This window comes from Taudactylus pleione, unplaced genomic scaffold (assembly GCF_031769625.1).
Source record: "Taudactylus pleione unplaced genomic scaffold, aTauple2 ptg000198l, whole genome shotgun sequence".
NCBI lineage: Eukaryota > Metazoa > Chordata > Amphibia > Anura > Myobatrachidae > Taudactylus > Taudactylus pleione.
The window spans coordinates 3,474,419-3,498,675 of record NW_028284600.1 but is presented as its reverse complement, the minus strand read 5'-3'; the positions used below and the strand labels follow the sequence as shown (position 1 = coordinate 3,498,675).

General features: G+C 42.7%; 1 protein-coding gene across 2 annotated transcripts in view; it reads left to right on the top strand.

Moving 5' to 3' along the window:
* Window positions 1-24,257, top strand: part of TCERG1L (transcription elongation regulator 1 like) — a 325,549-nt gene that overhangs the window by 136,798 nt on the left and 164,494 nt on the right. The gene's annotated exons all lie outside the window — the stretch shown is intronic.

Genomic DNA, 24,257 nt, shown 5'->3' with positions numbered 1-24,257 from the left:
CTGGCAATCGCAAAGCGCTATTCTAATACTCTTTGTGGTGGCAGCTCGAGTAAAACACATGTCACAACTGCCCACCTGCGTCGGGTTGGCGTATCTGAGCACAGGCTGGGGCACGGTGTCATGACAGGACCTAAACAGATGCTTAACCGAGCACTCCTGATAATTTCTAGCAGCTGGTAAGCTTCAAAAAGGTACACCTCTCACCCTCCAGAAACAAACTCTATAAATCAGAAAAATAGAAGCAACCAGCGCTATTGGTTAGAGAGTAATAAAACACTGTAAAAAATGTGTGCTTCAAATGTGTCTGTCTTTTGTTCAACACTGTGAAACTCTTGGGACTGCAAACTCTCCCAAATTAGACTGACGCTTACATCTTAATTCTTACTCGTATACACGTAAAGTTTTCTTTTTGGCATGTCATACAGCAATCAGTTATTACAGATGTAATCAACACTTACATATGGTTTCTAACCCGTATGCGTATAGCAGTATCTTTATGTTGTTAGACAGCAATATCTGATCATTCCTTACGATAAGACAGGCACTTAATCATTCTGCCACGCATGTCCGTAAAGGAATCTTTCTATATCCTGTTGTAAATGGTGCTTGATCCCATACAAATACTGTATATCCAAATGTGTGTGAGAATACTCAAAATTCTTTTAGTAAAAAGTCGTGTAAAATAAATTCACATTTGAAGCACACATTTCTGCCAGTGTTTTATTATTCTTTAACCAATTGCGCTGGTTGCTTCTATTGTTCTGATTTATAGATTAAGGGGCCTATTCAAAATCACTAATGGCCTGGTACACGTGTAGAACCGCTAGTTTTCGCATGTGTTAACTAATGGGCCCATTCACTATCAGGGGCCCGATAGGACCGCCTAATATTCATCAAATTCCAAAAACTTTAAGTTTTTGGAGTTTGCCTGCGAGAACAAATGCCTTCTTCAGATTGCGCTTATTCCCGTAGCCCCGCTTCTTCCAATGGGAAGGAGGTCCAGGGTTGCGAAGAGGGATCCAAGCAGATTCCTTTGCCACCTCCTCACTGCATGACCTTTGGCTGCACACATGCATGACCTGATCGCACACATGCGCAGTTGGCCAAGTAGTCTCCAATAAAAAAACAACGGGTACAGGCGCTATATGTCAAGTTCACAAATATAACTCAAAAAAGTTCATAGATGTTACTTAGTCCATCATTGATGTGTGCTCCCTATACTCACAGATAAATCCTCACAATGAATAATAGATCAACCATCCTCTTTTTTCCTATATCAGGTGCTCAGGGAAAAGAGGAACAAGCAATATATAGTGTAATATGTTCAGATTATGGAAGGAGATGACAATCCTAACATGAACACGTGATGTTCAGTAAAAAAGGGCTCAATCTTCCAACTTGTTTACAGTATGTTAGCTACTGGTGTCATACCATACGCACACGGAAGCAGGAATACAGAAGCAGATAAAGGTATCTTTGTCTATACGCTCTCTCCTTCAACATGTGAGCTCAGCATTAGATTTCAACCAGGGGCGTATTAAGAGAGGAGGGGGCCCATGTTCATTCCCCGTCTAGGGCCCCCTCCTCTCTCCCCGGTGGCTGGCAGCAGACTGAGGCGTCTGACCACTGACCGCAGCACCAGTAGACTCTGGGCACTAGAGTGTGCCCAGAGTCTACTGCGTATGTGCAGATCCCTGGGGAAATAATGTATATAACGGTATCTTATACACCAGTGACCTTCCGGAATGGTGATCCTTTCAGGAAATGTGATGCACTCAAAGAATACATTTACTGTAAATGAAAATGGATTCAGAAACAGTGGGGTATACAGAGAAAATCGTTCACCCAGTAAGTAATGCAGTGGTAGATGGAATCACAAACCCAGTGACCTGTAGAGCAAACTGCCGGCACGACACTGATAAAGATCTCAAGTACACTGCCGCTAACTGGGAAATAAATAAACGAACACTTTAGCTGGGTACACACTGACAGATAAATTGGCCGATCAATTGATCGGCCAATATATCTGCTGGCCTCGGGCCAGTGTGTACCCGCGACATATCGGTGAACGTCGCGTTTCACCAACATATTGCATTGGCTGTGCTGCACAGCCGATGGACAGATATGTCTGCAGACCGCCTGTACACACACAGCAGCAGCCACGGAGAGGGTGGCAGGACACACACCGCCCGCCGTGACATGCCCCTGACATGCCCCGTGGCCGCTGGGACCTGCGGGCAGACACAGATGATGGTTGTTCAGTGTGTGCGAACAACCATCATCTGCAGATATATCTGTATAGTGTGTACCCACCACTACAGTCTCCAATAAATAGCATAGTGCTTCTGATCGCATGGATACAGCACCTGCTTTTCAGAGCAGCATTAGAGCAATGCTGAATTGCTCCGGTGATTAAGTATCCACTACCGCAATCATCCAGGGCCATCTGGCCCCCCTATGATGAATAGGCCCCTAAAACACAAATCTAACTGGTCCATTCTTGCCAACTATCTGGCTGCCCCTTCTGGGAGGGAGCAGCCAGATCGGCTTGACTGGAGGGGCGTGGCCAGCAAACGGGGACAGCCAGACAACAAGAGTTTGTGGGCGGAGACACGCAATCGCATCATTTTGGCCCCGCCAAAGCAGGGGACGGGGCCAAAATGACGCGATTTGCCGTGAATCGCGTCACAGGCCCCACGCTGTCGGGGATTTTCTTGTAATTGCAGTGGGGAGCAAGAGGGGTCGGCTGCTGCCAGGAGACTTGTCTGCCTTCCCGGGAGGTCGGGAGCAGCACCCAATTTTCGGGAGGCTCCCGACCAAATCGGGAGGGTAGGCAAGTATGAAGTGGTTCCTTATATCTATTTTTCCTCCTGCTTATTGCTATATTCTCTAAACCTGGGGGAAATATTTATTAAACCTTGTAGAGAGATAAAGTGGAGAGAAATAAAATACCAACCAATCCGTTTCTTATTGCCACTTTACAGGCTGTGTTTGAAAAATGACAGGAGCTGATTGGTTGGTACTTTATCTCTCTCCACTTTATCTACCACAGTGCCTGATTCAGAGATGTAAGTTAACTTGATGTTAATGCAAATCTCCGATGGTTTGAGATCTGCGCATGTGCACAGCTTGTTCTGCGTCATTGCTCTCAGTGCCCCGGATACTGCAGTCTGATTGACAGACTGTGGCCATTTGAGCGCGGGGGCTGTGTCAGGGAGCGTTTGACAAAATGGGGACATGTCAGACCCTTTTTATAAGCTTGACGAGGCCAGCTTCGTACGCAGATTTACCGGCAATTGCAAAATGATTACACTAGACATCCTGAGTAAGCAGATTGTTACTCAGATATCCGATGGTTAACGCAGTTGATCTGGTGCTGCGTCCTCGGATTCAGCAGCAGATCACAAAAGCAGGCAATAGGTTTCTATCTACACACGGCGCTTCCTCCGGCTTTTGCATGTTTTAGCACAGCCGCTCCTAACAAAGATGCAACGTCTGTGCTAACAGTGTCCATCTCTGAGTAAGTCCTACAGTGCATTAATTGTGACTTCTCCCAATAAAGAAATTTAGAGAACCAGTAGTGCAAACTCCTAAGGGAAACAAAACTAGTGGTCTGCAAGTTTTAACTAAACCCATAAATAATATTTATTTTTTGTTATTTTCACAGTGACCTTGACTTTTCCTTGAGCATAAGAAGAGCTCCGAGCTCTGTTTAGTCGTAAATCAATACAAATGCTAATTACCACATTTTGTCATGTTTCTGTTGGTTCATCCCAAGTCCCTAGTCACTAACTACTGTAGGATCAATAAACAAAATGCCCTATTTATTAGTCATGTACATTCCATGTTATATTCCTTTCACAGCTCTCAAACAGCAATCTCAACAACTCATCCCCATGTTTACCACATTTTCTTGTACCTTGATATATACAGCAGAGTACTGTTCAGTTTAAGAGATTTACCGGCAAATGTAATAGGGAGAGAGTTTAGAAAATGTGAGAGTATAGCAGTAATTTCTCACATTGGTCCAGTTGTATCTTCAAAATGGGAAAACATCTGGATGAGAGTTTAAATCGTCAGAGTTTTTTGAGTCTGAAAAACCTGCCAGTTTGCTCTGTTGCTTTGTTTACATTGGCCGAGTTTAAAAAGTGTGAGAAAACTGTCACATTTTTTAATCTCTCTCTCTTTGCTGATTGGTTGATACTTTATCTCCGTATCAACCAATCAGCTTCTATTTATCATTTTTCAAACAGAGCCTGTAAAGTGACAGGAGCTGATTGGTTGGTACTTTATCTCCATACACTTTTAGGGGTATACAATATGGGTGCGATAACATCATTTTTTGCGTTAATATCGCACTTTTTAACGTTTTTGCGTTAATATCACTTGTTTTAGTTTTACACCGTATTCAATTTCAAAGACTTATCGCAGTTTTGAAAAGTCTTTGATAAAAAACGGTGATAACTTTTCACCATTGAATAGGTGTCGAAAAAAAGTGCAGAATTGGGGTTTAGGGGTGCAGGCTTAAAAAAAATAGCCTGCACCCCTGAGATTGACATTTACAAAAGAACTGTGTCAAAAAAAGTAAAAAAAAAAATAGGGACACCCCAAAAAATGTATTTAAAAATTGGGGTGCAAAAAAAAAAATTGGGAAAAAATTGTTAAACAATAGGGAAATAGGTTCAGGGCTATTCTGCAAGTATGCGGCAAGTGTTTTCTAGAATAGAATTATAGCGGCAGGTGCACAAATGCATAATTTTTAAAAACTTACTTTAGGGACATCAAAATATGCTATTACCCATTTTCATGTACCCCAAATTTGATGGGACCACTTAAAAAAACGAAAAAAATAACCTAAATGCTCTTCTGCATCATGTTGGGAAAAAAACACCTGCTGCGGCTATTTAAAGCCCCGACTTTCAATTAAAGGCTAAAACGGGGGTACCCATAGTGTTCCCCCATGTTTTTACAACTTTAGGAGGGTCTTACAATTATTTTAAGGAAAAATTCGTAACTTTACGCAAATCCAACTTCGGAGTTTCCCGTTTTCGTTAATTTGATATTGAATACGGGGATAAGCGGGAGCATGCACCATACCTTTACGCAGAAAAAAACTCCGATATGAAACGTTAACTTTGCCAGGGAAGTTAATCTTTCATATTGAATACCCCTCTTTATCTTTCTCCAAGGCTTTGTACATAGACCTTATAATCATGGCTGCTACTAGTCAGCAAAGTTGAGATTTGATGCATGTCCGTCTAAAACACCCATCACCTTCACATGTGAACAAATTCCTTTTACATATTAGTTTTATGTTTAGCTTTTTCTTTAATGAAGTTGGCTACCTTGGACAGTTCCTTCTTAATGAATCCTGCTATGTATAGGAAAGAAAATTACTTGATTCTGAATGCTGACTGTTCTAATTTTATCTGAAGGACTGACTCATTTTATAGCAATGAAGCATCTTGTATGGCTTGTAGTAAACTCCTTGAGCATGAAAACTAGAGAGCTGGGTCCCTGATTAATGTAATGGGTGATTTTCTTTCCCTTTAACTTTCCGCAGGAGGGCAGGGTTGATCAAGGAGGAGTTGAAGCTTTATATCACTTGAAAATCTAAATATTAACCTCTTTGGTGCTAAGGACAAGTGGGACTCATCCTCAGCATAAACTTAAAAAATGCTAAGGATGCGTTTCACTCATCCTCAGCACTGTGGGAAATCAAAGGGGGTAAAAAATATTTACAAGTGTCCCATTGGGAGGTACTGATGTCAATAGGCTCTGCCTCCTCTCTGCCACAGAACATTCTTAAGAGCCAGAGAATCGCGGAGGGCAATAAAAGTAGAAAGTGCCTCAATCCTGGCACTTAGGGGTCTACTTACTAAGCAGTGTTATGAGACAGAGTGAAAAGTGATAAGGTGCCAGCCAATCAGCTCCCAACACAGCCTGTGAGATGGCAGTTAGGAGCTGATTGGCTGGCACCTTATCACTTTTCACTCTGTCTCCTAACACTGCTTAGTAAATAGGCCCCCTAGAGAGGTAAACTTGCTTGATAGAGGGCAGTCATGTCTTTCAAACTTTGTACCCCTTTAGTAGTTATTGTATGGTGGCCAGTGTGATTACCAAATAAAATCCCCTTACACTACAGACATTAAGGGGTATATTTACTAAAGTGCTGGTTTTTATGAGTGTAGATGTTGCCCATAGCAACTGATCAGATTCTACTTAACATTTATCTAGCACCTTATGGCCAACTTCTCCACTTCTAAAATCCCACACTTGGATTAGGAGTACACCCATCCTGGCATCAATAAACTCTAGGGCATACTCATTTGAAAGAGGGAAGTCCCCTCTTTCAAATGAGGCCCATTAGTGTTTATTGCCACTAAACTAAAAGTGCCCAATCTTACCCCATCCTGGCACCAATACTTTCAGGGTACTCACAGTTGAAAGAGTTATGTAGTTGACAAAATGGTTTGCCTTGCCTACCATATTATTGCAGCACATTTTGTGTTTCACTAAAAATATAGCCCATTAATAAATTTTACTATGAAAACCTACTGTATGCGTTGAAATCTCCCTTTTGTTGTTTTTGAATAGTGGATTATGGCGTAGCAAAAACCACAAGTTATAGAAAAGAAATACACACATCAAGTTTTAATTTTGGGTAGATGTTATTTGTGTGCAACAAGGTATAAATTAACTAATTATATTTTCTGAGAATACAAACTCTTCTAGAAAAAAACAAGTTATAATATCTCTGGGAAATGCATGACAAAATGCCCGTCATTGATGTTGGCATGTGACCAGCCCAAAAAGTGGCCAAATAAGTTCAGCACAGGGTTGAGAAAAGCCTTAGCGGCGAAGCGGTTTAAATTCTGAAAACTTGTAGCTGAGTATGAAAGTTACATAATAACGTATTATGTTATACATACAGTATAAAAAAATAAAAATGACTTTACGTATGTTCCAGTGGAGCTTCTATGTTGTTCAAGTGCATAAAAGATAAAAGGAGTCTGAGTATTTCCTTCTTTTATGATAGCTGTATTCTTGTGAAACTGTTTTTCTATTGTTTTTTTTCTTGGATGTGTTTGGTTGCTGCTATTGCCTTTTGGCAGAAACTGTTCTAATGCAGTATATAATTATAGATTGTGTGTGCATTCATAAAGGGATTATTATTGCTTATTTATAAATAGGGACAGTCACTGTAAAAGATCCTCTTTCCCTATTCTTGTGATCCAGTTGTTGGGTGATGAATTCGATTTTGCTCACTTCTTTCCACACAAGAGCAATTTATAAAAACAAAATCAATACTGCATTTTCCTTCTCCCAAGTACGGATTTTACATTTAATACAACGGTGTAAACCTAGAACCTCTTCCTGCTAATCTGCTGTATAGATTTATGACTAGTGGAAGAAAAAAACATGTCATCACTTTTAAGCACATATAAAATGGATCTTGCTGTGTCTTGGGGCATTTACAGTGGAACAGGACAGTACTGTAGAAGAAACGCTAAGAGGCATATGTATCAAAGCTTGATGTGAGACAAAATTGTGAAATATATATCACCACCCAATCAGCTCCAAACTCTCATTTCTTAAACACAGCCTGCAAAATGTAAGTTAGAAGCTGATTGGTTGGTGATATATATCTCACAATTTTATCTCACATCAAGCATTGATGCATATGCCCCTAAGCTCCATAGGCAGTTGCCTGGAGGCAGGGACTTTAAGGGGCGTCCTTCATGTATGTATCGTTCATCACACTTCCCTGCGGCTCCTTTTAATGACTCTTTAATCTGTACCTGGACTGGCAGTGACTATTATCACAGGTATGGAGCAGGCAGGAGATGTGTTAGTCACTCAAATGATTTACTACGTTTGCTACCAACCACAGTTTAATGGAAGTTACTGGCAATCCAGGTTTTGTTTCCGTGGCATGCAACAACTTCAACTAGAGCTGTGGTGATGGTGGCTGGGGGATGTTGGGAAAATGTTTGGTGATAACTGAATGAATGAATGAATGAACTGCAGCACTGACTACTGATACAATCTGCTGGTAGAATATGGGGGTACAGTCTGCTTGTAGAATATGGGGGTACAGTCTACTGGTAGAATATGGGGGTACAGTCTACTGGTAGAATATGGGGGTACAGTCTGCTGGTAGAATATGGGGGTACAGTTTGCTGGCAAAATACGGGGGTACAGTCTGCTGGTAAAATATGGGGGTTTGGGCTGATGCTTGTTTAATGTCTAGGCCTCAGGTCCCCACTTGCCCTTTAATAAGTTATGTGATACTAAGTTAATGTGAAAAGGGTGTGAAAAATAATGTTAATAAATATGGCCGTTAATGTGGTTAATTAACAATAAACCAATGAAAGTCTTATTTAAAATGAATGAGAATGAGATTTTGTCAATTACATAACTCAATTTTAATGTTTCTTATTCCAGTTTTTCTGATGAAAGATGTAAAAAAATAATAATAATCCAAATAGGCACTGCAGTGGTTGTTATAGTCACTATAATAACACGTTAGAGTATGTTTTAGTATCATTACCTTGTACATTGTTTTAAATGAATTTGATGAGGATAATTTGCTTTGAGTCAGATTTGCACACTTGAAGTTCTATTCACACACGGTGGACGTGGTCACTGTACAAATAGTCATGATACTGCTGTCAGCCATAAATACAGTAATATGATTAAATCAAATAAGCAATTCCCATTCCAGTCTATCCTAAAAGGTTTTTAGACCCTACAGCTGTAAATTACATTTAACCTATCCTAGGCCCCCTATTAATGGAATGTTTCAAAAAGGATTTTTTTCCAGCTGGAAAAACACAGCTCCTCCATTGTGGTACCATCATAAAATATAAAGCTACTTACCTTAGGTCTGGAAGACCCCACTGGACCATTGCTGCGACCCTCTCTCCTGCTATCTCTGCCCAGATTCACCCAGGTCACAGTATGGTTGATGTGAATCTCCCAAGATCTTTCTTTGTAAATGAGAAGCCAACTGGGAAGCAGAATTGACAACTCTGCAGTTAGTTTTAAAAATGTCCGTTGCTGAGTTGTTGGAGCTTTTGAGGAACGATATCTATTTTTTAAAATTTGGGTGGAGTTATCCTTAAAATTGTGTCTCAATACACTTGCATAAACAGCCATGAGATATGCCTTGCCCTGGTATGAAGGAGGTGAGGCCATGTAGTGACTGCCCAGCTCTTTGGCGGAAGTGAAATGCTGATGGAGGTGTGGCCACACCATGTCATGGCTGGAACAGTGGCTCTATGGCAGGCTAGCGCTCCCCTAGCATTTAAATTAGGGGTCTATGTACTAAGCCTTGGAGAGAGATAAAGTGGATTGAGATAAAGTACCAACCAATCAGCTACTAAATTTCATTTTTCAAACACAGCCTTTAAAGTGATAGGAGCTGATTGGTTGGTACTTTATCTTCGTCCACTTTGTCTCTCTCTGAGGGCCATATTGAATTAGCCACAAAAAGTCCCGTCCTTTTCGCCTGCCGGACTTCCGCCTACATCGCGTGTTTTTGGAGAAAACACTTTTTGGCCGCGCGGCCACTTTTCGCCCTATTCAATTCTACAGGATGCGAAAACGCGTCCCAGTGAAACTCAAACAGCCAAAAAGTGCTGTCAGATTTAGGGAAATCAACCTGACTCCCCTCAAAAGATGCACTGACATGGGGAATCACTATGGATACCCGCGAGTAGCCCTGCTGAAGGTATTTGTTGTGCTTAAATGCTCTCAATAGCTGCTATTTAGCGTCTTTGCACAAGTGGCGAAGAATAGCATTTAGCAGGTTTTTTTGCAAAAATAGTAGTAGTCTCAGCAAATTTGGGGTACATGAAAATGGGTGCAAGCATGGTTAAAAATCGCTAAAGCGAGGTTTTAAAAAACGTAAAAAATGCACCTTCAGCAAATCCCTGCAATCAAAAATATACCTGGGGCATATTTGGGCGACCCCCTGGAGTTTATTTTGCTAGTTTTTAAGTTTATCCCCCAACTTTGAACTTTTTCACCCTCAAAAAGAAATTACTTTTTTGGGGTGATCTAAAGTTGTTTTTCAATCTTTTTTTGACACAACTTTGCACCCCAAACCCCCAATTCTGCACTTTTTTTCACCTGCATTCAGAGGCGAATCTTTTCCGCTGGTTACAAGGCGCAGACTTTTCACACTGGCGAAAAGTCTTTGGAATTGAATACGGGCATAAGTTCTCGCCTAACAAAATGGCGTCATCGGCGGACACTTTTCACCAAATTCGGCTTATCGTGGCTAATTGAATAAGGCCTTAAAGCTTAGAACATAGACCCCTTTATAGATAATGTACAGTAATGATGTAGAACTCATTCATCAATCACTAGCTAAGAAAGCTTGTATCATTGGTTAGTTCCCTAGATTTTTCCAGACGTGATCTTTTCATCCTTTTTTACGATTGAAGTCCTCTGTTTCTTTAAATGAAAAATAGATTACAACTCTCAGACAATATGGTCAAAGTTGTCGTTACTTCAGTTTCTTAAAAAATATTTTGCTATAAAATAAAAAAATGTCCTTGTACCGGGAAAATGAAATGACCATGTTTTACTTGGTATTGGCTCAATTGGATAAGAGCGTGATTAGTACATTAATGGCAGAATAGCATTTCTGCTAATTCTTTAACACTTGTGTCTTTATGCTGCTTCTGTTGTTGGTATTAGCACACTGAAAACTGGGTTATTTTTAGATTAGTTTAGTCTCACATTCAGGCAGCAGTCAATAAACTGATGGATTGATAAGTGGTATAGTTCTCAGACTTTTACAGAGCGAGATTTGGAATAGAGCCATAGGGAAAGTGTTTGATGCATTGTTAATTTGATGTGAATGCAGACTGCAGCTGCTAATTGCAGACTGATCTGTGCGAATAGTTCTGCTTCAGAGATATACCCTTTATTAACTCTGTCATGCCCGATCACTGTAGCAAGCTGATCATCCAGGTACAGTATGTGTCCAAAAACAATCCTCTCATTTTTTTCATTGCAAACCACATTCTGTATTTTCTGTTTCCAGGCAAGTTTAGCTTCCTGTTTTTCCTCATTTAATGAAAAATTATTATCAAAATCTCAATGCTATGAAACCTTTATATATAAATGTACATTACATTATTATTATCATAAATGTGTAAGGGAAAAACAGGACATAAAAAAGTCATACAAGATAGACACAATAAACGCAGACATTAAAACAATGGGTACTGAAGGCTCTGATTATGAACTTACATTCTATTTGTAAGAGGGCATAGCTGAGACAAGAGGAGGAAGGGTATTTTGCAGTGGAGATCGGAACAGTTGCTAGTGTGAATTGTATACTGTAGGTGGGAGTAGGGTAGGAGTAAGAGTATGTTAGTATGTGTACAATAGTATAGATGGGAGTAGGGTAGGAGTAAGATTAGTATGTGTAGTATACTGTAGGTGGGAGCAGGGTAGGAGTAAGATCATGTTAGAATGTGCAGTATAGGTGGGAGTAGGGTAGGAGTAAGATTATGTTAGTATGTGTAGTATACTGTAGGTGGGAGTTGGGTAGGAGTAAGATTATGTTAGTATGTGTAGTATACTGTAGGTGGGAGTAGGGTAGGAGTAAGATTATGTTAGTATGTGTAGTATACTGTAGGTGGGAGTAGGGTAGGAGTAAGATTTTGTTAGTATGTGTAGTATACTGTAGGTGGGAGTAGGGTAGGAGTAAGAGTATGTTAGTATGTGTACAATAGTATAGATGGGAGTAGGGTAGGAGTAAGATTAGTATGTGTAGTATACTGTAGGTGGGAGTAGGGTAGGAGTAAGATCATGTTAGAATGTGCAGTATAGGTGGGAGTAGGGTAGGAGTAAGATTATGTTAGTATGTGTAGTATACTGTAGGTGGGAGTTGGGTAGGAGTAAGGTTATGTTAGTATGTGTAGTATAGGTGGGAGTAGGGTAGGAGTAAGATTATGTTAGTATGTGTAGTATAGGTCATGCTTAGTTTTATTAAAACTTGCAACAAGTATAATAATAATAAATACATAAAATGTAAATAAATAATTACATAAAATCAAAAATTTAATAAAAAAGGCAAAAAAAATACATAATATTACTTCATATTATACTTTTCCTAACCTAATACAAACACTTATCTACCCTACTACCTATATACAATCCACCACCTGCAAGGGAAAACTAAGCAAGGATTTAGAAACCACCTCAAGTCAAAGGAAACTATCTAAATCATACATCAACCCCTAAACTATATTACCCATCACCAACACCTACAGGCAGATGTATGCAAACCATTCCATAAATAAAACAAAATACTTCAAAAAACCATCTACAAGGGAGTGAAAAAAGAGAAAAGAAAACCCAAAGCTGGAATTCAGAGAGACTGTTTGCCACCCACTCAAGGGGGTTTCAACTGGCCCCACCGACGAGACCAGCCGACAGCATCCAACCCCTCCCTATCCAGATCCATCATCCTTCTCACCTCTTGAAGAATCAAACCCACCACATTCCTATAGGGGAGGACCTTTTTCCTTATGGACACCTGACACCGTGCGCTCCACGTGTGAAATCTAACTGCTAAACTAACTATAATAAATCGTGACTAAATTAAATCCACCGTATCTTCTGACTACCCCATAAACCCACTCAGGGTAACTAAGCCCCGAAAGGCACGGAATACCAATGGCTTTTGACACCTCCTCATAAACCTTTACATTAAAGGGACACTCAAGCAGAAAGTGGTCCATCGTCTCCACCACCCCTGGACACTCCTCCCGTGGGCAACCACGATCATTGACACTCTTCCACCTGAGATTCTCCCCTACATAAAGTCTTCCGTGAAAAGAGAGCCAAGCAATGTCCCTAAACTTCTGCGGTATCCTCTGTGAATTTAACAGAGCTAACCCGGCCGAAGCGACATCACTCGGACAGTCCCTCAGGGACAGCTGGTCATGGAAGTGAGTCTGCAAAATTCTTCTCTCCAACTCCCTTCTAGAGAAGTTTTTGACTTCACTCACCACCATGCCAAAACGCCTCATCACCTTCAAACTCTGGATGACGTAGATTGGGAGGTAACCACACCGAATCCGAAAGCTTTTCACCTGGCCACCCTCTAGCCACAACCTGAGGAAGGGGAACATCCAGAATCTAAATCCCTCTACCCACCGAGGGGGAGCATCTAAAATCAAACTCCCAAGATTAAATTTTAAAAAGGCTGTTACAAAAAAGACAACGGGGTTTACCATATTTAAACCCCCGTCTTTCCTCGGTCTGTAGGTGATGTTTCTCCTGACAATATTGACCCCGTTTCCCCACAAAAGAAGAAAAACAAGGAATTCAATTTGGACCACATAGATTGAGGCAAAAAACACACATAACTGACATATAAAAAAATCGGAATCAAGTAAGTCTTACACAAGTCAACCCTTTCCCTCAGAGATAACTTCCATCTCTTGGTAGCATCTTCCAGCTTCTTATCCCAATTTAGGGAGGCATAGTCACCATGGTCAAATGTTATGCCTAGAATTTTAATCTGCTGACTGGCCCGAGGGAAGCTGTCCGGAAGGCAAAATTCATCACCCTCCTCCCCATCCAGAAAACTTCACACTTTTCACGGTTTACCCTGGAGCACGAGGCTTCAGAGTATTCACAGATAAGATGCTCCACATCACGGGCCTCTATCCATGAGGAGAGAACCACCGTGACATCATCTGCGTAAGCCACCACCTTTAGCGGAAACTCTGGGCTCAGCTGCACCCCACCCACAGTTCCGCTCTCTACCCTTCTGATGAAGGGGTCAATCGCAAAAACATATAGGAGGGGGCTCAGGGGGCATCCCTGACGAACACCAGACCCTACCCCAAAAGTGAGACCCACCCAACCATTTACAAGTGGGAAGCTCTCGGCCTGACGATAAATAGCCTGCAGCCAATTCACCACCCGCTCTGGAAGACCATACCTTTTCAGTAGGGCCCAAAGGTACTCATGGTTTACCCGATCAAAAGCCTTAGATTGATCCAATGCCAGTAAATACTTTCCACACTTCTCAGCCCTGCACCGCTCAATGACCTCCCGGACACCTAGGACAGCACTAAAGGTTCTACGGCCCTTCACCGTACAGTGCTGAGAGGGGGAAAGCAACAGCTCAGAAAATTCCGATAGCCTATTGAACAGTACCTTTGCCAAAATCTTCCTGTCTGTATTAAGAAGGGCTATGGGGCACCAGTTCTCAATACGGGACAGATCCTTTCCTTTAGACAGTAGTATAAGGGCAGATAACCTCATGGAAGGAGGGAGGACTCCCTCATCCAGGCTCTCATTAAATACTTCCACAAGGCGAGGAATTAAGAGGTCTGAAAAGGTCTTATAGAATTCAGATGTTAAACCATCCGGTCCTGGAGATTTTTTGGAGTTTAACCCCTCTATCGCTATCTTAACTTCCTCTGCCATTATATCACTCTCTAAAGATTCAGAAGAAACAACCTGAGAACCCAAACCTGGTGTCCTCCTCAGAAATTCCTCCATCCTCTCCCTGATGAGTGAATGCTCAAATAAAAGATCTGAATAATAGGACTCAATCACTTCCAGAATGCCCTTCTTATCAATATGAAGAACACCCTGTCCATCCTTCAGTCCCCTGATCTCTTTGGCATCAACTGACCTCCTACAGCTCTGGTAGGGATCTGGCGAGTGGTATGTTCCATAATCCCTCTCCAGAACTAAGGATGCCAGTCGGTTGTACTGAAACTCCTTCATCCGAGCCTTCACCCGGGAGATTTCCCCACTATCTCCCTCCTCAGAGATCAAGAGATCCAATTTCTTTCTTAGGCTATGGTAGATGTTACGTCTTAACAAGTTTTTTTTTAGCAATAGACCAACGGAAAAACTTCCGGATTCTCTTTTTAATCACCTCCCACCACTCAGATCTACTCAAACCCGCCTCCAAAAGTGTCTCCTGAGATTGAAAGAAGACCCTAAAGGATTGTCTAACGCTCTCTTCTTCCAGAAGCTCTGAGTTCAATCGCCACAGGCCCCGCCCTTTCTGAGGGGTTTCTGAGGCATTCAAAGTTACTGAGAGAAAAGCGTGATCGGAAAACTCCACTAACCTCACCCCTAAAGATGAGGTCTTTGAAGATTCCTTAACAAAAAACCTATCTATTCTAGATCTATGACTACCACTAAAAAAGGTGAAACCTGTGAGGTCTGGGAAATGCCGAATATGCACATCTACCAGACCCGCCTGTCTAATCATGCTAACTAAAAAAGTGGAGCCATAGCCCAGAGTTTTCTTTGAACCTCCCCTATCTTTTGGCCTAATTATGGTATTAAAATCACCACCAAAGAAAAGGTTTTATCTCCATGAAGAGACATTTCCTATCCCACTGTGACTGAGGACCATAAATATTAATTAATCTAAGGTCCTGTCCCTTCATGTTGATATCCAAAATCATACATCTACCTGCTTTCAACTCTATAACCTTGTACACAGTTACCATGTCAGTAAAAAGCACTGCCACCCCACCGTACAGCTCGGCCGCAAGGGACCAGTAAGAAGGACCTCTCCTCCACTCAAGCTTCGCTTTGTGGAGGAGATCCAACTTACTAATCCTAGTCTCCTGCAAAAACAAAAAATCAACCTCAACCGTGTTGAAAAAATCAAAGGCCATTATACGAGCACGTTCAGAAACTACGGAAGCCACATTAATTGTGGCACATCGTATGGGTTGGGGATCCATGATGTATAGATTATTAAATGCAAGACCTTGCTTACTTTTACCTTGCACAATTCCCAGCACCAAATTCACCACAAACTACAAGCTAACCCTACTCGGGCCAGCCTTCTCTTCCATAGCGACAACTGTCACTACCCCTTCTTCCCTCACTCCCTGACAATCTACAGGGACCTTCTCCCCCGTACGAGAAGGCCCAGGATCAGGAGGTTTGGGTACAAACTTGATAACCTGATGCTCAGTACCAGGTACCTGTACCTGACTCGGCCCTACACAGGAGCCTTGGGACACACCTTGAGCCACCCTATCCTCCTCCAAACCCAGGGTCTCTTCTATCACCGTCACTTCCTCCACCACACTCCCTAAACTGCACATATTTTCCTCTTCCAGCTGAGTTCCAGCAGGGTCACACTCTAATCCCTCCCCATCACCTTCCTCCTGATCTGATCTCTTTCTCCTCCTTTTATTCCTTTCCTCCCCCCCTTCAATTTTATTAACTTTCTTTGTCACTGTCCTTGCTTGCTTCTTATCCTTCCCTGTTACCAAAATCAATTCACCCCCACTCCTCATTACTTCCTCCTCATCAGAGGAAAATACATCAAATTTCTTGCTTAGCACAACTTGCACATCTTCACCTTTCCTCTTTTTCTTATTTCCTCTCCTTACCTCCTGAAAAGGTGCCTCCTTTACCTGTTTCCCTTGCACCTGCTTTACATGTTCAACAACACCTAGTGGTTCTTTTTGTCTCACCACCTCCTCCTCCCTTCTTGGTTCTGGCCTAACCTCCTGCCCACTATTATGGCTGGCCCGAGGACACCTGCTATACGGGTGGCCTTCTTCCCCGCATAAATTACATTTGACCACCCCACATTCTCTGGATACATGGCCGATCTTATTACACAATGAACATTTTAACACATTACATTCGCTGCTCAGATGCCTAAAATCCCAGCACTTAAAGCAGGTTCTTGGTTGACCCTGGTAGAAGCATTGTACTCAATCCCTGCCAATGTATGCAGCGGACGGTACATGGATGAATCTTCTGTTAGAATGACGCAGCTTTACCAGGGCCTCCCAAGCTCCCATTGTATATCCAGATTTGCTCAGGTAAGACTGTATATCACAATATCTGGACAACCAGTACGCAATATCTTGGACAGGAATGGACTCATTCCTCACTAGAATATGCACCTTCACTTTATCATGCTTTGTAACCAAATTTACTCTGTACATATCATATGGTTTTGATATTTTACATGCCTGCCATTTTGTCCAGAACACTCCCTGGTAGGATAAAAAACTCAAATCAAATTCTACAGATTTAACCGGGTGTATGCAAGCATATAAATCTGAGGGTTTAAACCCCAGACCAAAAATAATTTTTAAGAAAGTCTCCTTTGTAGGAACTTCCCCCTCTCCTGCCCATCGGAACTGGATTAAATTTCTCCTTTTTCCAACCTGGCCTGCTGCACCCGGCATTTGTGGACCAGCATTATTCACATTCATATTGAAAGCATTAGATCTTGTCACCATTTTAGCATATGATATACTTCCAGGAACAGTTTGTTTGTCCGATACGTTTGTTACCACACTCCCCCCACCCTCTCTCCTTCTTACATCATCACAAATAATTTTGGCAGCCTCTGCAGCCCTGGCTGGTACAAGCATTTTATCTCCATGAACAGTTTCTATTACTTTAATCTGCTCCTCCGGCAGCCCAGTCTTTTCTAATGCAGGCATTCCTTGTGCAAATTGTCTTTCCTTTATGCGCCCTCCTAAACCAGTACCATGCGGCAACCTCCTTGATCCCATAACCTTCTCGCCCTGCACGTCTCCGGGAACAATCCCCAGAGCCTCCCCAGTAACAGGTAATTCACCTGCCACTGCAGATTCACCTGGAGACCCCCCTCAGTGCCACTTTTCTGTAAAGCTTCCTCAAGCCTTAATTCCGCCATAACAACCTCCATTTGAGCCGGGAACACCGCGCCCTCTGTGTTCCTGGCTCCGCCATCTGCCATCACTACAGGTGGAAATAGTTCATGCCGGGCACTGTCAGGCTCAGCCGTCACCGGCCAGTTCTTACCTGCCTTACCCCCAGCACACGGCACACTGTTACTCACCTGCAGGACAGCCGGCTCACTGAAAGCGCCCTTTTCCGCAACATCCTCCACCTCAGGCTCGCAAGACATCTCCACTGTGTCCCCTGCCATGGACATCTCCTGGGAATCAGCAATCACAGCTCCAGACACCACCACCTCTGTCATAACTTTATCCTCCATATTTACTGCATCTTCAGCTGTATTACACTCATCTACTGCTGCTGCCTCCAGCTGCATACACTCTGCCTGGATATCAGCTGGTAGGTTTGTTTCACTTTCAGTTGCAGAAACAGGCTATGGGGTGCTGCTGCAATCACCAGGTACACTGATAACACCTGTCTCCATGGGTGTCGGCCTTGATTGGACCTTTGCATAAACTGGTAACCCTTTCACAGCTGCTTGCATCTGCTTTTCCTTTTTTTCCAAGCGCTTTTCTTATTTTAAAACCCTTCCCAGAGTCACAGAAAGGGTCTCAATCATTTCTTTTAACACTGGTTTCTCCCATTTATAGCAGGTATTTCTTTTTTTCTTCTTATCATTATTTCTGGTTTGTATACGCTTTGCCTCTCTTTGTAATTCCTCAATAGAGAAGCTATCAAATGATTCCTCCTCCTCATCTTCCTCTTCATCCCCAGTATCACCAGGGGATCCAGGAACATTCTCCAAGGCATCAAGGGGCCCCACCCCCCCACATACTTCACTACCCCCTGGGCAGACAGTAGCTGCTGTCACTCCACCCTGTGTTACATCACACAAGGGAGCACCCAGGGAGAGTTTGTGGGAATCCGACTGTGGCTCCAGTTTCTTCACTGGGCCCACACCGACAGGGTAGGTAGCTTCCAGCACTGCTTGACCCTTTGTTCCATCACATAGGGGAGCACCCTCAGACATAGGGGGAACAAGCTGTGGTTCCAACTGCACAGAAGCCGGGCTGATGATATTGCCTCCACTGTCACTCATGCTGCTTCCTGATGATCCGGACTGGCCTGCCGCACTAGTTATCCGTACACCACGAGTCTTTGCTTTGGCTTTTGCTTTAGAGCCCGAGCCACAGGCTGAACGTTGGGAGCACTCTCCCCCAGGAGGATCCATCCCCCTGGGGAAGCCAGCAGGGAGTCTCCGTGCAGACACGGGACACACCTGCAGCAGCTAGAGCTCTCCTCCACACAACCTCCTCACAGCTCAGACAGCACACACTGCAGAGTCTCCGCCCCCAGGATAGGTGGGAGAAGGGTAGGTGTGAGGGTGTACTAGTGGGATCAGTATAGGTGAGAGTATGGTAGGTGTACATGTATAGCATTGGGATCAGAATAGGTGGGAGTAGTGTAGGTGCAAGAGTATACTAGTGAGATCAGTATAGGTGAGAGTAGGTTAGGTGTGCAGGCATACCATTGGGATCATGTCATAATTCATTATTTGTCTACAATTTTAAAAACGCATATATATATATATATATATATATATATATATATAATATAAATATTGAAAAATGTTGCTTGTAGAAGTATTCAACCCCTGTAGACTAGTAATTAGTATAACCACCTTTTGCTGCAATATCTGCTTTAAGTCTGCTGGGGTAAGTTTATAATTATCCTCACCATTCATCCAACATTGCTCACTATGATATCTAAGCATAAGCACTTGGATCTTATTCTAAAGTCTTTTCCCATCTTGTACATTTGTATAAAAAAATACTATATATATTTAATATATTACAATGTTGCTGTTATATAAAATAACACACGGGGCACTCTGAATAAGTTTTCTTAAGACGTCTACATTTGTTGTATATCAAGCGACAACAATGTGTTCAGAAGAATATGATGCTTGCAACAGTCTGAGGATAAAAACAATATAACAAATTCAAAATAGACACTTTGTTTCCATTTCTTGTAACAATCTTCACACTTTTAGTTCCACTGAGAAACAATCAGTACAGTGTGATGCAGCCACGTAGGATCATAGCAAATACATTTTTAAATCTTTCTATCTCCAAGGTGTGGCTATTGAATGACAAGACTGATGCTATAATATATGTTTAATTATATTAAGTACATTTTAACTCCATTCCCCTTCTACATCCACACACTGCTGCACTGTAATTTTTATTGGTCAAAGCCGTGCTGTAGCTCATTAGGAATCGGTATGATTTACCGCCGGACCCCTGGCCAACGGTTCAAATCCCGACAGCCCGACAAGGATGAAAATCCTGATCGTCCCCAGGTAAGTATTCACTAACCTATTCTACCCCTAACCCTAACCCTCCCTTAGGGGTGGCTAACCCTAACCTCCCCCCCAGTGACTAACCGTAATCCCCCCTCTAAGTGCCTAATCCTATACCCCCTACCCCACCGCCTAATCCTAAATCCCCGGGGGGTGCCTAACCCTAACTCCCCCCCGGGGGTGCCTAACCCTCCCTCCCCCCCTAAACCTAACCTAAACCTAACCTCCCGGGGCAGGTGCCTAACCCTAAATCCCCCCCCCCGGGAGCCCCTAACCTAACCCTCCCCCCCATGGCTGTCCGTGCTCGGCGTCCGGCATCACTTTGATCGGGATGCCGGGCACTGGTCTCCCAGCGTTGGTAAAATGACAGGTGTCTAGATTTAGATGCCTGTCATTTAACCCTCCTTGAGATAAAGCAGTCATGAAGCCGGCTGTCGGGATTACGTCCGCCGGCTTCCTGACTGCATACCGCTCATTATCTGTTAGCTGTCTCAACAGCTCCGTCAATTTCTTCTTTATGTCAGTAACTGATGCAAGACGGGTTCCCTTGAGTACAGATCATTGACTTCAGGGAAAAGAATGAAGTCACACGGTGCTAGGTCGGGTGAGTATGGAGGATGTTCTAGCACTGCAATCTGTTTCTCGGCCAAAAACTGCTTCACAGAGAGAGCTGTGTGGGCTGGCGCGTTGTCCTGATGGGGGATGAAACCATTTTCTCACATCTCCGGCCTCTTTCTTCTGATTCTTTCCCGCAAAGTTACTAGAACATTTTTGTAGTAATGTTGAGTCACTGTTGTGCCTTCTGGTACCTAGTCTTCCAATATAACACCTGTGATATCAAAGAAAACAATTAACATGGATTTTTAAATTTGGATTTGCTTTGATGTACTTTCTTCATTCTTGGTGATGACGGTGTTTTCCAGCGCATGGACTGGTGTTTTGTCTCATGATCATACTGGAAGATCCATGTTATCTATAAAATGTGAATCCACTTGACTTTGTTCCAAATTGTCTGTACAAATTCGTTTTTGATTTTCTTTCTGCTCGGCAGTGAGAACCATCTTAGCACAAACTTTTGTCATGTTAATATCTTGATGCAAACCTTGCCTAGCAGTTCCTTTGTCTATGTTTACCATCTATGCTATCATTCGATGCTAGGTAGATGGTCAATTCGAACAACTTTCTCAATTTTTTCCTTATTTTCATTTGTTTTTGATGTGCAAGGCCTTCATCATCTTCAACATCCTCATGAAAGTCATTAAATCTTTTGTGCAACTCCATCACACATGCATGTGACATATAATCTGCTTGGGTTAGCATACTGTAATATTCAGTGGGTGTTTTGTTTCATTTAGTTAAAGAATTTAAGTTAACACGTTGCTCTACTTTTGAACTAAGCATTTTTATGATGCATGAGAAAAACACAAGTTCTTTGACGGCTGTATGACAGCAAATTATCTGTGTGAGAGGGGTGACACTTGCAAAACTGTTCTCGGATAGTTCAAGGTCAATGTTCCCTCACCCCCTTTTAACTCACACAGTATGGTTTATTTTATTATATATATATATATATATATATATATTATTTTTTTTTTTTTTAAACACTCTGTGTCATTTGCAATACAGACAAATGCGTTGACATTTTTGTAAGTTGTGATAGTTATATGGATGGATGGATAAAAAGTGTTCTGGTCTTATACAAACCTCCACCAGTCATTTTACATTGATGATATGATGTTTTTATGTTTCACAGACAACACGTACCATACTGTACTTTCTATTTCATTCCACTGAGTCAATTGTCATTTATTTTAGTGTGTTTGGCTTTGCATAAGTCATTTGTTTTCTATTCATCTTTGGAATAATTAAGCAGATTAGAATCATTTGTCACTTGTCTGACTTGTCTATATTATGTTTTAGAGTGAACCAAGAGAGTTTTAAGTTTCCTATTCCATGGTAATTAAAGCTCTGTCTCCCAAGCTGGACAAGGTTTCTCTTCTATCCTTCAGGCTAAAAGAAGATGAACTATCATCCTCTGCTATGACGGAGCCTGGACATAATATTGAAAAGGAACTTGGAGGACTGACAAGTACTAGACATGGCGAGAGACACTCCTAATGCTTATCCTTCAATACAGTATACATAGAAAGTTCTATAAAACATACCTGTATATACAGTACATTCTAATGTGATTGCTGATAATTCATGAGTTCTGATGTCATCCATCACTATCAGAATGGCTAGAGAACAGCCTTCCCTGATCACATCCACTTCTCCAATTAGAGGTGATTTAAGAGAGGAGGGGGCCCGTGTGCAGGCTCCGATTCGGCCCCATCCTCTCCGGCAATGTAGTAGACTCTGGTATTGTGCCAGAGTACTACACATGCGCAGGTCTCCGGGAACATGGCACCCGTACCGCGTTACCGGGACATCTCTACAGCACATGCACGAATCACTGGAAAATAGTCACATGGCCATTTTCCCAGTGATTTCTACAGCTCTGCAGCCAGCAACGGATCGGTAAGTATATTATATGGGTGCAGGGTGTGCAGTGTGTGGGCCCATGTGCACCGCATCCTTTGCATGGACTCGCCAGTGTAATACGCAAAGACTTGATTCGCTGTGGAGCACACCATAATAGCCCCACCCCTTGTTTTGCATTGATTCATGTCACCACAGTTGCCCTGGGAACCTTTCTCCCCAGTTCTGTAGATCCTAGAAAGTTGTCAAGAATGCTTTGGTGTCTATTAGGAAAGTATGTATGCCACGTAATAATGTTACTACAGCCGGAATTGGTATGAAATACCGCCGGCCGCGTGGCCGGCGGTTCTATTCCCGTCAGCAGCAGCCCGACAGGAGCAGAGTGCGATGCAGCGGAAGCCCGACAGCGCTGGAAATCCCGATCGTGGATAGGTAAGTATCCACTAACCTAACCTAACCCCCCTAACCCTAACCCTCCTTAGGGGTGCCTAACCCTAACTTCCCCCCCAAGTGCCTAACCCTAATCCCCCCTCTAAGTGCCTAACCCTAACCACCCCCTTCCCCGCTGCCTAAACCTAAGTCCCCCGGGGGGGTGCCTAACCCTAAGTCCCCCCCGGGGGTGCCTAACCCTAACCCTCCCTCCCCCTAGCCTAACCCTAACCCTCCCGGGGGGGTGCCTTACCCTAAGTCCCCCCGGGAGCCCTAAACCTAACCCTCCCCCCCGCGGCTGACCGCTCGCGGCGCCCGGCATCACTACGATCATGGTGCCGGGCGCCGGTGTCCCAGCGTCGGGGAAATGCAGGCGTCTACATCTAGACGCCCGGCATTTCACCCATGCCTGGATAAGACAGTCGGGAAGCCGGCTGCCGGTATTTAGGCTTCCCGATTGCCTCCCCTACAGCCATGACCAAAAGTTTTCAGGAGGACACAAGTATTGGTTTTCACAAAGTTTGCTGCTTCAGTGCTTTTAGACCTTTTTGTCAGATGTTACTATGGTATACTGAGGTAAAATTACAAGCATTTCATAAGTGTCAAAGGCTATTATTGACAATTACATTCAGTTTATGCAAAGAGTCAATATTTGCAGTGTTGACCCTTCTTTTTCAAGACCTCTGCAATTCGCCCTTTTCATGCTGTCAACTTCTGGGCCACATACTGACTGATGGCTGCCCATTCTTGCTTAATCAATGCTTACAGTTTGTCAGAATTTGTGGGTTATTGTTTGTCCACCCACCTCTTGAGGATTGACCACAAATTCTCAATGGGATTAAGGTCTGGGAAGTTTCCTGGCCATGGACCCAAAATTTCAATGATTTGTTCCCTGAGCCACTTAGTTATCACTTTTGCCTTATGGCAAGGTGCTCCATCATGCTGGAAAAGGCATTGTTCATCACCAAACTGTTCTTGGATGGTTGGGAGAAGTTGCTCTTGGAGGATGTTTTGGTACCATTCTTTATTCAACTCTTTGCTTTACTTAATGTAATTGTTAATAAAAGCTTTTGACACTTATGAAATGCTTGCAATTTTACTTCAGTATACCATAGTAATATCTGACAAAAAGGTCTAAAAACACTGAAGCAGCAAACTTTGTGAAAAACAATTCTCAAAACTTTTGGCCATGGCTGTACTGCAAATTTTTATTCCATGGACATATTTGTAATGGTCGAAGGGGGTCGATGTACACCAGCCTCTGAGACAAATGGCC